Source organism: Schistocerca serialis, chromosome 8 (assembly GCF_023864345.2).
Source record: "Schistocerca serialis cubense isolate TAMUIC-IGC-003099 chromosome 8, iqSchSeri2.2, whole genome shotgun sequence".
NCBI lineage: Eukaryota > Metazoa > Arthropoda > Insecta > Orthoptera > Acrididae > Schistocerca > Schistocerca serialis.
The window spans coordinates 549,530,490-549,544,152 of record NC_064645.1 but is presented as its reverse complement, the minus strand read 5'-3'; the positions used below and the strand labels follow the sequence as shown (position 1 = coordinate 549,544,152).

Below are 13,663 nucleotides of genomic sequence, written 5' to 3'. Positions count from 1 at the left end.
GAAAAAAAAGGTAGGAAGTTTGAATTCCAACAGGATAATGCATGCAAAACCGTACATGTCTTTATTTATTATTGATAATCATTCATTACCATTTATTATTATTTATTATTATTGGCCTACCTCAACGAGAAAATTCACCCCAAATTCAAATTCCAATACAGTAATGGCTTCAAAATCATACATGTCTTTATTGTTATTCATTATCATTATTTATTATCATTTATTATTTATTATTACTTATTATTTATTATTAGTTATCATTTATTATTATTGGCCTACCTCCACTAACACAGAAAAACGCGCCATGTTCAAATTCACACTCCATAATCTCTGGAAAACCGTACTTCTATTTATTATTATTATTATTACCATTTACTATTATTTATTAGCATTTGTTATTATTTATTATTACTTATTCAAGATGGTCGATTTTTGGGGTAAGAAAGCCAAGTCCATTACTTCCATAACAAAAAATCCCTCACAAATTCAGATTCAAACACGATAACCTGTCACACCTACGAAAAAAAAGAGACCAACTGGGCCATGTGCACTAACCTAAGTCCACCTCATCCTACGAAGTTTGAATTTTTCGCTGTCACTTATTGTTTCACTCCTAAGCTATGAAAATCGCGTCAAATAATAATAATTATTTCAAACAGTACCGTCATCACTTGTTCTCCAACAGAGTTAGTACACATTCAAGAGGTCGCAGTCCAGCCGCCACGAGGTCCCCAGTCCAACTGAATTAGTTCATATGGTCGCCGCCGACTCGCACCGAACCGCGCGCCACCGGCAAGCGAGCGGTCGCCTCACGTGACGGCCGCCCGGATGCGTCAGTGCCCGCTGAGGACCAGCGGCCGCTCACGTCACAGCCTACTGCCGCCGGCTCGCTTCGCAGGCCCGCGATGTAAACATGTTTTCCTGGACAGTGGAGTCCGCCCCCACCGACCAGTTGGCGCCAAAGCTGTTCGCTGGACAGGTTGGAAGCTGCCGATGCAGCCTTCATAACGGTTGGTCGGTTGATCCAGCACCTGGTTGACAAAGAATGCCCTGCCGCGCGTTTGGCGCCAAAGTTTGCTCGAGAGTGGAATCCTCCATGACGTCAGAACAAGTGGTCCAGCACATAAGCTCACCACGACGTCCCTCGCTAATTTAATTGATCAACACACTCTCATTATTCTATCCACATTCTGCACTTACCTAATTGAAGATCATCGCGAAAACATACGCCCGTACACGTGAGCCTTCGCGCGCGCCGAGCTTAGTATCTCCGCAAGTGAATGTAACAAAGTTCCCATGACTACTTAATTAAATTGATCAATTAATTAACCTCTCTGATGCGGAAAACTTCCACGTCCACCTAGATCGGGAATCAATTTTCACCGGTGCCACCCCCACCTGGACTTGGAATGAAATAGTTAAAGTCCCTACCGACCACCACGGCCCCTTACTGACCCATGTTCGTCAGCCAACATGTACTAATGTGTACTGCCGTTTACTAACGTGCCCCAACCTACATTAACGTATATCACATTTTTTCTATACAAATAAGCCAACTTGGAATTCTGATGGTCAGTTCGTGTTTCCCTACCAACACAAGAAAATTGTGGCAAACGAAGCCATTAACCTAAGTCACCTGTGATGATTCAAAAACGTCTGCTTTGCCTCTCTCACTCACCACGAACGCGAGACCACCCACGTCACAGCCTGAACCTTTATACTCGCGTCGGACATACTCCTCTGTAAATATTCTAGCTAAATTATGGCCCGAATACTGTTGTTCAAACCACACTGTCTAGGACATTGCAGAGCACACCCCCAGCACCTAAGCTGAGAACATCGCTCGCCCCACCTGTAGTTAACCACAGAGGCGGAGATATGCTGCAATCACATCCCTCGCGCCCACGTAGCTACTTGCCTCAGCAATTCGATCTAACAAAACCTCCAAGTAGAAAAAATAATAACCAACTCGAACTCTCTCATATTCTATATCGTCCCACAAATACTTAACGTACATTTTATTTAGGCATTAAGTATATCTATCACTCTCAAACAAAAAACACTCGCCCTGACGGACCTGGTGTCATGTTGCACAGTCGGCAGACACGCAAACAGCTCCTAATTTCAGTGCACAATATTAAACTGCTCCTAAATAATGCAGTACACATAACTCTAAACATCATCAGTACTCGTAATCTGTCCAAATAACGCACAGCAAAATAACTCAACACACGCGCGCAATCAACCTGTCCCACACAAAGTCACACGTCCGACAGCTCTCAATTCACTCAAAGGTGTCTGTTCGACCCCTCAAACATGACTTGATGACAGCCGCATTCACACCTAACAGCTGAGAAATTCATATCACCTAGACGCCGAACATGACTATCCAAGCCAGGCCGCGCGCGTCGTCTGTCACCGTCCTAACTCAGTGCGGTCCAACACACGTGTTACGGCCGCATTCCATTGCTTGCCGGCCTATTTGCGACACATCTCCACCTTTACGTCTGTTTTCAGGAGAGCTGAGAGCGAGTTCACACACACATCCCAGTGCTGCCCTCCCCTTACAATCATCATACTATTTAAAAACCTCTCCAAAATTGTATAGCGCCGCCCCCCCCCCCCCCCCCCCCCCCAGAAATAGTTAACGCTCGTTTTCGTGTTTTCTCACCTTATTTGTAGATTCAAATTCTTACCTTAACAGAACTTGTTCACCAAAATAATACTGAATGCGCTCCTAACCTCATACCCTTCCAGCTCTCAACATACGCAAAAGTTCTCAACCCTCCTATATCCCAGAACAACCGATTAATCATTCTTATTCCTTTTTATCGAATTTACAGTCCTAATTTCGTAAGGACCCGTTTGTATGCCACAGTAACTTTACAATACCGACTATATGCCCCAATGCTCTCCATTCCTAAGGTAGCGCTGTGAACCTGCTTTTTCTTTCTACACACATGACACTCAGCGGTAATCAGCCCTTCTACATCAACGGACAGAAGTCCCTCTCATAATTGGTCCAGAATTTCGGCGATCGCTTCCCCTCAACACAAATGCGTCACTTTCTCTTCTTCCTTGCCTTCTCTCCACACTCAGACTACAAGAGCATCCTGTAAACCACTGAGTAACTAGAAACAAACAGACCAAGAAATGATATTCTCACTCTCGAATACCGAAGTCGTTGATGTCCTTATACTTACAGTTAAATGTTACGATCGCGGTCTCAATTGACTGGCATTCGACAATGAGCTAAGTATCGGAAATACACTCTCTTGACCTCTGTTACTCTGGAAATATCTCTACCGTCCTTACGACTCCTCTCTACTCATCACATAACATAAACAATATTAACTTTACAATACCATATACACAGGGACTACACAATGTATACCACAGTAACTTTACAATACAGTATATACACATTTGACACAAAACAGTGTACTTATCCAGTATATCTCTACAGCATGCGAAAAAAATTTCCTATTCCTACAGTGTCTATATACCCCAATGCTCTCCAATCCTAGGAAAGCACCGTCAACCTGCTCTTTCTCTCTACAGACCCGACACTCAGAGCTCATCTTCCCTCTTACATCAACGGACCTAAGCCACCCTCAGAACTCTTTTTACAAAATCATTATCACCCCCTCCCTCAGCGCAAACACTTTACTGTCTCTCCTTCCTTGTCTGTTCGCTTTTCTACTAACAACCTCAGACTCATAGACTGCAAGAACACATGTACTTTCCCCATAATATTACACGATTTTAGCTGTACTTCTCAATATCATGCACTAGGCTACACCCTACCGATCACTAGTTCATCATAATTCCCAAGATATATACTTCAAATTAATTCTCTACAAACGCCGAACTTTATCTGTGTGCAGCATGCTGTAAACCACTGACTAACTAGGAACAAACATACGCAAAATGATATTTCCACTCTCGAATACCGGTCTCAGTCTTGTAACATTTTCGAGATCTTGGCTATAATTTGCATGTCAACTAAGGTCTGTCCCAGGTCTAGAGAACAGACAAGCATGTATCCAACACACCACAATCGATCTTCACTCAGCTAAATAAAGGAAGCAAATGTGCAGAAGTAGTCAACGGAACAATCTACATCCCATCTAATAACACTCCAACCCAAATCAATCATCTTCTCAAATTCTGACTTGATCACCAAAGCTGCCCAACACATAATATTACTTAGCTATTCGGTCGTCTAGAGGACATCAAAGTTCGCTCTTACAGATCCATACACCCCAACAGGTCTCTGCATTCGGACAGCTGCTCCAATTATTTATTATCATTTGTGATCATTTATTATTATTTATTATGATTTATTATTTATTATTATTTATATCATGTTAACTAACGAAAATGGCTCCAAGTTCAACTGTGTTTAGCTCCTATGACAACCACCAGAGCGCTCTGTCATCATGTCAGTTGATTACGCAATTACCATTATTCAAGACGGCTGCACCCAATGTGAAACGTGTCACCTTTCCTGAACCTGCATGCTACATTAAAATTCCAACTTGGCTTTAGTCACACTCTACACATCGTTCAACTGATCCCATTTCCAGATCTTTGCGCATCTGATATATGCAATTTAAGTCGGAGAAAGACATATCAGTTACCATCTGCAGCCTGTCTACAAGCAGAATGACCTCAGTTACTGCAACAGGACCTTGTCTTGACCATTCGCCTGCAATTCAAGCGCCGACGGCGGCATGTCAAAGCCACATATCTGTCCATCTAAACAGCCGTCCACTAAGCCCCAGGACCAGCATGCTGCAGTGGGCTCTCTCTCTATACCAGCGCTCCAGCTATTGTCTAACGACATACACTGCATGGACGGATTCCTGAATAGCGCAGATCTCTATCCTCCCCTGCGTCTCCAACTCGACATGTAAACAGTGTCTCCCCCAACCAGCGAACCCGTCGTCATTCACGTTGCGCCGACAATTCTGTCAAAGCTCACTTTCTAAGCAAAGATGAGTATTCATTTAGAACAAATAGACAAACATAACTCCAAGCAGAAGTCATACATATGATTAAAAAGAAAAAAATGACCTCAATTTAGATTATCCGACATTTATTTACATGTCCTAATGATACAGTCGTAGATGAGTCGTGTCATCCACTCGTTCACTCCTTCTACACACACTTTCACAGAACTTGTTCTACTTATATGCCACCCACCCTGTTATAATAATTTTGAACAAGCATTTACGCCCCCACATACAACCCAGCTCAATAGAAGATAATAATTCCTTTTTCCACAGACAGCCATATTTGGTGAAGACTTAAATGTACTAAATTACACATACAAGTAATCAAATAAACAAATACTTTCACCGACATACACACACCTCTCACTGAGGATAGGGCATTTAATATTATATACTTAAACACAAACCAATGATAATCATATTTCGACGCGCACCTTGTCCTCGTAATAAAGCACACTGGCCAATCATGTGACAGTATGTTTTCCTAATTTCAATGTCATAGCTAAACCATACCTCCTCTACTTTGCAAGTATCATTGCGAGCATTGGTAGATGACTGCTCAGTACGTCCATTCACACTTCATTCTCGAACACATAAAAACGACCAAAGTATACCAGACAACGATATACATATTTCTAAGACCTCGCGCATAGTACTCGATCGATCTCTCTGCCTATGGCGCTCACAGAGCAATCTCGCCCTCTTACGTTAAAAGACCATCCTCACTTCGGCATTGATCACTCTACCCCGCAACATCGCTACCCAATTAATCCTAAACCGAGCAGAGGAATATAGCTACACTTCACCTCTCTTGTCTGAATACAGCTTTCCTAGACCTAACGCCTCCAAGTGCTCCACATTTCTCGAGATGTACCCAAGTATTGGAGCTTAGCACACCATATCGATTTATAGTAACAGATCTCAAAGTGCCTTAATTTAATAACATACAGTTAAGAAGAACAAGAACGGAGTGATATTTATACACAACGTAGTTCGACGCATATTTACGTAAATCATCCAATCTATCATGTGTAAAGCACTGTAGCTGCATATGGCTAGAACGCAGGCTATATCACGTGACTAAAGCATCCAGATAGAACACTGGAAAAAATTCGACCTTCAGCGTCTTTCTCCAGAATAAATGAGTCAACATTTAAATCCTACCTAGTTACAGCTCTGTCTCAATCGATCATCCCGTACACTCTCTGTTACCCTTTAACACAGAGGTGAGTAAGTTTAGACGTGAATGATTCTCTGTCCTCCTCAAAAGCATCAAATACAGTATTCAACCCGCGCGTATCACTGCTACCTCAGTAGACATACACTATAATACGAACTCAACGAGAAAAAATTGACTACCTTCCTTAGTCCGCTCGCTTCGATGTCATCGTTTTCCTACATTCCTCTTGTTGCAGCATACTTGACTCCATGTACAAATTGCCCCCTGCGAACCAGAAGATAAGCAAGTACATCCTCATTTTCACCGCATTTCGTTGTATATTAGGTCAGTTTATACCTATGCACTAATCAGTTTTCGCATTTCTACCGATGTTATGTCACATCCATCCATGCGACCGCGACATAACCTATAGTTCTGTGTTCTAAAATTATCTGTAAATGTAACCAAGGCGTATCCAGTCACATCCACATTCGGAGAGCGCTTGCTCTGTTTTCTCAGTTGGAGCGCGGACGTCGTGGTGACTGCACTGCGATATTAAAGATGTGTGTGCTGACTGTGTTGGAGACCAAGTGATGACCCTTCTGCTTGATATACAGTCTTCAGTCCCTTCTCCCCTGCAAAATCAAAGGACGTGACTTACGTTACTATAAGTGCAATTTATTATTTGACGCGATTATGATAGGCTACCAGTGAAAAAAGATAAGTGACGGAGAAAGTTCGTACGTGTGATCAATTATGGTGTTGGGATTTGAACTTGTGATAGATTTTTGTTATGAATGTAAGGAAAAAGGCTTTATCGCCGAGAAAATCGGACATCTTGAATAAATAATAAATGATAATAATAAACAGAAGTACAGTTTTCGAGACATTATCGTGTTGGAATTTGAATGTGGCGCAATTTTCTAATGGAGGTAGATCTATAATAATGAATTATAATAATAAATGATAATGAACGATAATAAATGATAATAAATGACAATGAGTGATAGTGAATGTTAATAAATGATAATGAATAATAATAAACAAAAGTAAGGTTTTGCAGCCATTATGGTGTTGGAATTTGATTTTGGAGGGAATTTTCTAGTGGAGGCAGGTCAATAATTATAAATAATAATAAATGATAATAAATAATAATAAATGATAATGAATGTTAATAAATGATAATAAATAATAATAAAGACAAGTACAGTTTTTTGCATGCATTATCCTGTTGGAATTCAAACTTCCCGCCATTTTTTCTTCTGGAGGCTTAGGTCAGTGGACATAGCGCAACTGGGATATTTTCCCGCCAAAATTCAAAATTTCCGCCATTTTTTCTGAAGGTTAGTGGGCGTAGCACAATTGGCCTATTTTCCCATCAAAAGCCGCCATCTTGGATGAAGTCATGCGCTGTTGCCAAGTATACATGCCACCATCTTGGATGTCGTCATCGCCGCCATCTTGAATAAATTTGGCAACAATGCAGTGTGGCCTGGCACATAGAGTGTCCCACTACTTATATGATCATCTTTGAGATGGTCCTTTGGTCACCTTTGGTGGAACCAAAGAGATGAAATTTACCTGAGCTTTGAGCGCCTGAAATGTGGCTGACCAATATGGTAGCATGGTCTTGCCCCACCACGACGGAGGTGCGAGATGACCTGAAGAACGGCCATGTTTCAGCACCCTGGCGCTGGATCTTGTGTTGGTCTGGTCTTAGGTGTGCTCCGTAAAGACAAAAGAGTGGATAAAATGGTATGCATGTGAAATACTTAAGAGTGTTTGGTATAATTATTTCTCTATTTCAGGAACTTTGGGGGGGGGGGGGGGGAGAATTAAATGACAGGCAGGTAATATTAAGGGGATCGTAGTAATCTTCGGAAGTGACCAACGGTCACAATGAAATCACGTGTAGCAATAAGTTGAAATACTTCCTGTGGTGTCACCGTCAGACACCACACTTGGTAGGTGGTAACTTTTAAATCGGCCGCGGTCCGTTAGTATACGTGGGACCCGCGTGTCGCCACTATCAGTGATTCCAGACCGAGCGCCGCCACACGGCAGGTCTAGAGAGACTTTCTAGCACTCGCCCCAGTTGTACAGCCGACGTTGCTAGGAAAGGTTCACTGAGAATTACGCTCTCATTTGCCGAGACGATAGTTAGCATAGCCTTCAGCTAAGTCAATTGCTACGACCTAGCAAGGCGCCATTTATCCTTTGCTATGTATCTAATGAAGCATGCACAGTAACAAGACCAATGTTCACCAATTGTGGATTAAAGTTAAGTATTCCAGCAGCTACGTACTTTTCTTTATAGCATTCATTACGTATCCTGTTTCAGACCTCACGCCAGCCTGCGTGAGCTTATAGCGTGCATTTCGGCTTCCTCAAACAACACGGTGTTGGCACTTCTGCCGACACTTCACTTCCGAGTGCTTAAATTAAGCTGAATTACTAGCGTGTGTACTATAAGTTGGAAACATTTAAGAACTGGCGTGTGCAGGACTTGAAATTAGAGACGAGGACTTCCACGTGGTGAGTACTGTGTGAGTCTCAATCTGTGTATGAGACAAAGGATGAAGAGAAGTACTCGTCCATGGTATCAGTTGAGGACTCGCGTGTGTGACGAATATGTTCTTAAATATTACTCTGCGTGTTATGTTCCCATGTGACGCTGGATTCAAACTCTAATACTCTGAGAGAGAAGCAAGGTGAGTCAGCCGTCTATCCAGCAACGCCACTTGGCTTGCATTGCTCAGGAAGACGTGCATATATCCTCCAGTGTTCGTAGTGGGAAAGAAAAGTTACGAAGTGGGGTAGTGTCGTGTGAAACTGGGATGAATACTAATTGAAGTGGGAAAGCTGAAAGTGAAGCGATTCTAACGTTGTGACTATTCTTTGTGATGTATGTTGCCAGTGTGATGTATTTCATGTAATTTAAGTATGTGTGGTTTGCATGGGAGAGTAGCAAGATAGGTTCAGAGGCAGTGGGTTATGCATGTTCCTTTATGTACCGCTCGGTCTGGAGGAAATTTTCGTGATGATGGGTGTGAGAGTCGAAGTGTGAGATATAGCAAAAGATCCACCATCCTATCCAGGAAGTGCACAATAGCGTTAGATAATTACGAGACCACAAGATAGAGAATCACCAATGTAAAGCCATGCCCACTGGGCGGAGTTTCTCATGTGTAACTCTTGTATAAAATGTAATGGTGTGTTTAGTTTATCTTTGGTTCATAATAGAATTTATCGGAATAAAAAAGATAGTGAAAAGAAAAAGATTGATGGCCTTGTTTTTCGAATAGTGTGTAGTCATAATATCCAGAATTTATAATGTGTGCGCCATTCATATTCAGTGTGATGGCCACGTATTGATCAAAGCCGTTGAGTAAGAAAGAAAATGTGGTATTGGCAGAGCGTGTATAAATTTCTAATAGTCAGATGTGCGTTATCCGTTTCCGTTGCGTAATATTCAGACAGGAGAATAATTTGTAGCTTAATTGTGGGTACTAGAGCTCATAATCAGTCATTGAGAAATAAGAAAAACTCCACTCGCTTGGCATACCACTCATCTTGCAGGCCTGACTGCTTGATGCCACAGTATGAGAAAGGCATGTGGGTGCCTCTCAACTGAACTGCTTAAAGTTATCGATGCACCGAAGTTCAAGGTTTAGTCGAGTCAGATTTCTGCTTACCAGTTATTCACTTGAGGCAAAACAACCCGAGCCCCAGCCACAGTACGCGCAAGTCAGCACTAGATGACCAGGCGGCCGGACACACTATATGTAGCGTTTGCCCCGCCGATGCACCGCTAATTGCTCTGTCCCAGCTCTGCGTAAAGTGAAATCATGTCTGAAATGCTACGTCACCCATGATTGGACGAATTGCTTCTTCAGCTAAGCTGAATGCAATTTTTGTCATCGCGCAGGGCATACAAAACCGGTCTGCCTGCAAATGACTAGAAAGCCCTCTTCTGTTCCACACGGTAATAATGTAAAGCAGGAAAGATGGAAATCAATTTTATGTTCAGATTCTGCACCTCCTACTGCTCAGAAATCAGACAAACGACGACGCAGAAAATGCATACACACGCTTTTAAATCGAGTACCACACACTGCAAAACGTCTCTCCCAGTCTAGAATTTTACGAAAACGCCCTAGTGCGCAGGTGGAAACATAGAACAGTCTTTCACAACTCGGAATGGACAATTGCATTCAGAGAACACACCGCAAACTGTGGATTACACTGCACATTTGTAATCAGTCAGCGCCTTTTCAGCTACACTGACTAGCCAAAGAAACTGCAGCACCTGCCAAATATCGTGTAGTGTAGAGGCCCCGCGAGCACGCAGAAGTGCCGCAACACGATGTGGCTTGGATTCAACTAATGTCTGACGTAGTGCTGGAGGGAATTGACACCACGAATCCTACTGTGCTGTCCATAAGTCCGTAAGAGTACGAGAGGGTGGAGATTTCTTCTGAACACCACGTTGCAAGGCACCCCAGATATCCTCAATAATGTTCATGTCTGGGGAGTTAGGTGGCCATCAGAAGTGTTTTAACTCAGAAGACTTTTCTTGGAGCCGCTCTGTAGCAATTCTAGACGTGTAGGGTGTCGGATTGCCTTGCTGGAATTGTCCAAGTCCGTCGGAATGCACAATGGACATGAATGGATGCAGGTGATCAGACAGGATGCTTACGTACGTGTTACCGGTCAGAGTCGGATTTAGACGTATCTGGGGTCCCATATCACTCCAGCTGCACACACTCCACACAATTACACAGCCTGCAACAGCTTGAACAGTCCCCGCAGGGTCCATGGATTCATAAGGTTGTCTGCATACCCGTACACGTCCATCTGCTCGATACAACTTGAAACGAGACCCGTCCGATTAGCACCATGTTTCCAGTCATCAACGGTCCAATGTCGGTGTTGGCGGGCCCAGGCGAGGTGTAAAGCTTTGTGTTGTGCAGTCATCAAGGGTACGCGACTGGGCCTTCAGCTACAAAAGCCCATATCGATGATGTTTCGTTGAATGGCTCGCACGCTGACACTTGTTGATGGCCTTGTATTCAAATCTGCAGCAATATACGGAAGAGTTGCTCATCTGTCACGTTGAACGATGGTCTTCAGTCGTCGTCGGTCCCGTTCTTGCACGATCTTTTTCCGGCTGCAGCGATGTCGAAGATTTGATGTTTTGCCGGATTCCCCTGATATTCACGGTAAATTCGTGAAATGGTCGTACGGGAAAACTCCCACTTCATCGCTACCTCGGAGGTGCTGTGCCCCATCGTTCGAGCACCTACTATTACACCACTTTCAAATTCACTTAAATCTTTGTTGCCTGCAATTGTAGCAACAGTACTGATCTAACAACGGCTACAGACACTTGGCGTTGCAGAGCGCAGCGCCGTATTCTGCCTGTTTACATGCCTCTGTATTTGAATACTCATACCTATATTCCAGTTTCTTTGGGCTTCAGTGTAGGTACCGGAACTTCTGTCACGTTGTTTAACCTAGATGCATGTGAAAAAATTGGCCAACCACCTTTGGAAACATCGTGTCTGCGTGTCACTCGCGATAACGGCGACGGCATCTCAGAGCTTGGGACGTGCCGTTTACCTGCAAAATACGAAAATACAGAAGCAGTACTAACGAAGTCCCTTTCACTGTAGTCTGCTCATGCATGAGCCCAAATATTTTCGGTATGGATGCATTTGATTCCTTCGGATTAGACATACAGGACAATGTACATGCCATTGACATGAAAGTGTCCCATGCAGCAATTCAACAATTCTATGATAAACATCAACATTTGTTAGACGATATTCTAGGATGTGCAAAAGATTTCGCACACTCCCATTACATTGGAAGGAAATGCACAACCCCAATTTTGGCGCAGTCAAGCGCTCTGCTGCATGCATTACGCGACGACGAGGCTACAGAAATTCAGAAGCTGGAATCCACTGGTGTCGAAAAACAATCTCAGCAAGTCAGTGGGCATCACCCTTAGTCCTCATTCATAAACCAAATAGGGAAATTCGTCGGTGTGCAGATATCAAACGCACAGTAAATTCCTACCCGCTCCCAGGTATAGACGACATCTTGTATCACCTAGTGTGAGGACAGCTCTTCTCAGAAACTGATCTTTCAGAAGCTTATTTTCAATCACCATTGGACGAAGGGACAAAGAAAATTTTTGTTGTGAATACTCTTGTCGGCTTTTTTGAGTATCAACACTTATCTTTTGGAAGTGCTTTCGCACCTGCGTTGTTTGAAAAATTTTTCGAACAAGTAACGTTCAAGGTGCTTTCTTGTTTTTAATTATCTTGATGACATAATCATATCCGGACGTACACCAGAACAACACCTTAAAATTTTGGCTGTCTCTTTCAAGTTTTAAGTGAGGCGGGCCTCAGCTATAACTTGCATAAATTTCCTTTTTTTCAACACAAGGATTGAATACTTAGGACATGTCAACGACGCCAATGGCGCTCGTCCTTCGACGAAACATTTACAACCAGAATGAGATTTTCACTCTGCAGCGGAGTGTGCGCTGATATGAAACTTCCTGGCAGATTAAAACTGTGTGCCCGACCGAGACTCGAACTCGGGATCTTTGCCTTACGCGGGCAAGTGCTCTACCAACTGAGCTACCGAAGCACGACTCACGCCCGGTACTCACAGCTTTACTTCTGCCAGTACCTCGTCTCCTACCTTCCAAACTTTGCAGAAGCTCTCCTGCGAAACTAGCCCCCAGGCTGTGGCTAAGCCATGTCTCCACAATATCCTTTCTTTCAGGAGTGCTAGTTCTGCTAGTTTCGCAGGAGAGCTTCTGCAAAGTTTGGAAGGTAGGAGACGATGTACTGGCAGAGGTAAAGCTGTGAGGAGGGGGCGTGAGTCGTGCTTGGGTAGCTCAGTTGGTAGAGCACTTGCCCGCGAAAGGCAAAGGTCCCGAGTTCGAGCCTCGGTCCGGCACACAGTTTTAATCTGCCAGGAAGTTTCGTTACCTAAGCGGATTGTTGCAAAGAGATATGAAATGGAACGAGCACATCAGGTCGACTGTGAGGAAGCTGAGTAGTCGATTTCAGTTTATTGGGAGAATTCCAGGAAAGCGTAGCTCATGTTTAAAGGTGATCGTATGTAGAACGACAGTGCGACCCAACCTTGAGTACTGCATTAGTGTTTGAGGTCCTCGCTGTTATGTCTTCCTTCGAACGCTGTGTGGTTTAGTGGGAACAGGAGCGAGGAACAGATGCCGTTCACGAACAGAGAATTCAGACATTAATTTATTGTACATCTAATATCAAATAGTAAAAATAATTTTGTTGCTAAAGTGGCAGAGTCAGTCGCTAACAGCAGATCTGAATGTCGAAATATATACAGATATGAAAGATTTATAAATCTGTCACTCTTCAGTACAATGTATATTCAGAAGATGTCGAGCCGTGGCCACTATGAAAGTCTGTAAATGTTATTCATGTGG

General features: G+C 43.2%; 1 protein-coding gene across 3 annotated transcripts in view; it reads right to left on the bottom strand.

The window, feature by feature from the left end:
• The window catches only part of LOC126416650 (uncharacterized), a 392,607-nt gene that overhangs the window by 278,642 nt on the left and 100,302 nt on the right, over positions 1-13,663 (bottom strand). The window contains exon 1 of one of the 3 annotated variants that reach the window (XM_050084445.1): positions 663-732. The exons of the other annotated variants lie outside the window; for them this stretch is intronic. The gene's annotated coding sequence lies outside the window, so the exon portion shown is untranslated. Of the gene's footprint in view, positions 1-662; positions 733-13,663 lie in introns of those variants that run through there. 3 annotated transcript variants of the gene reach the window in all.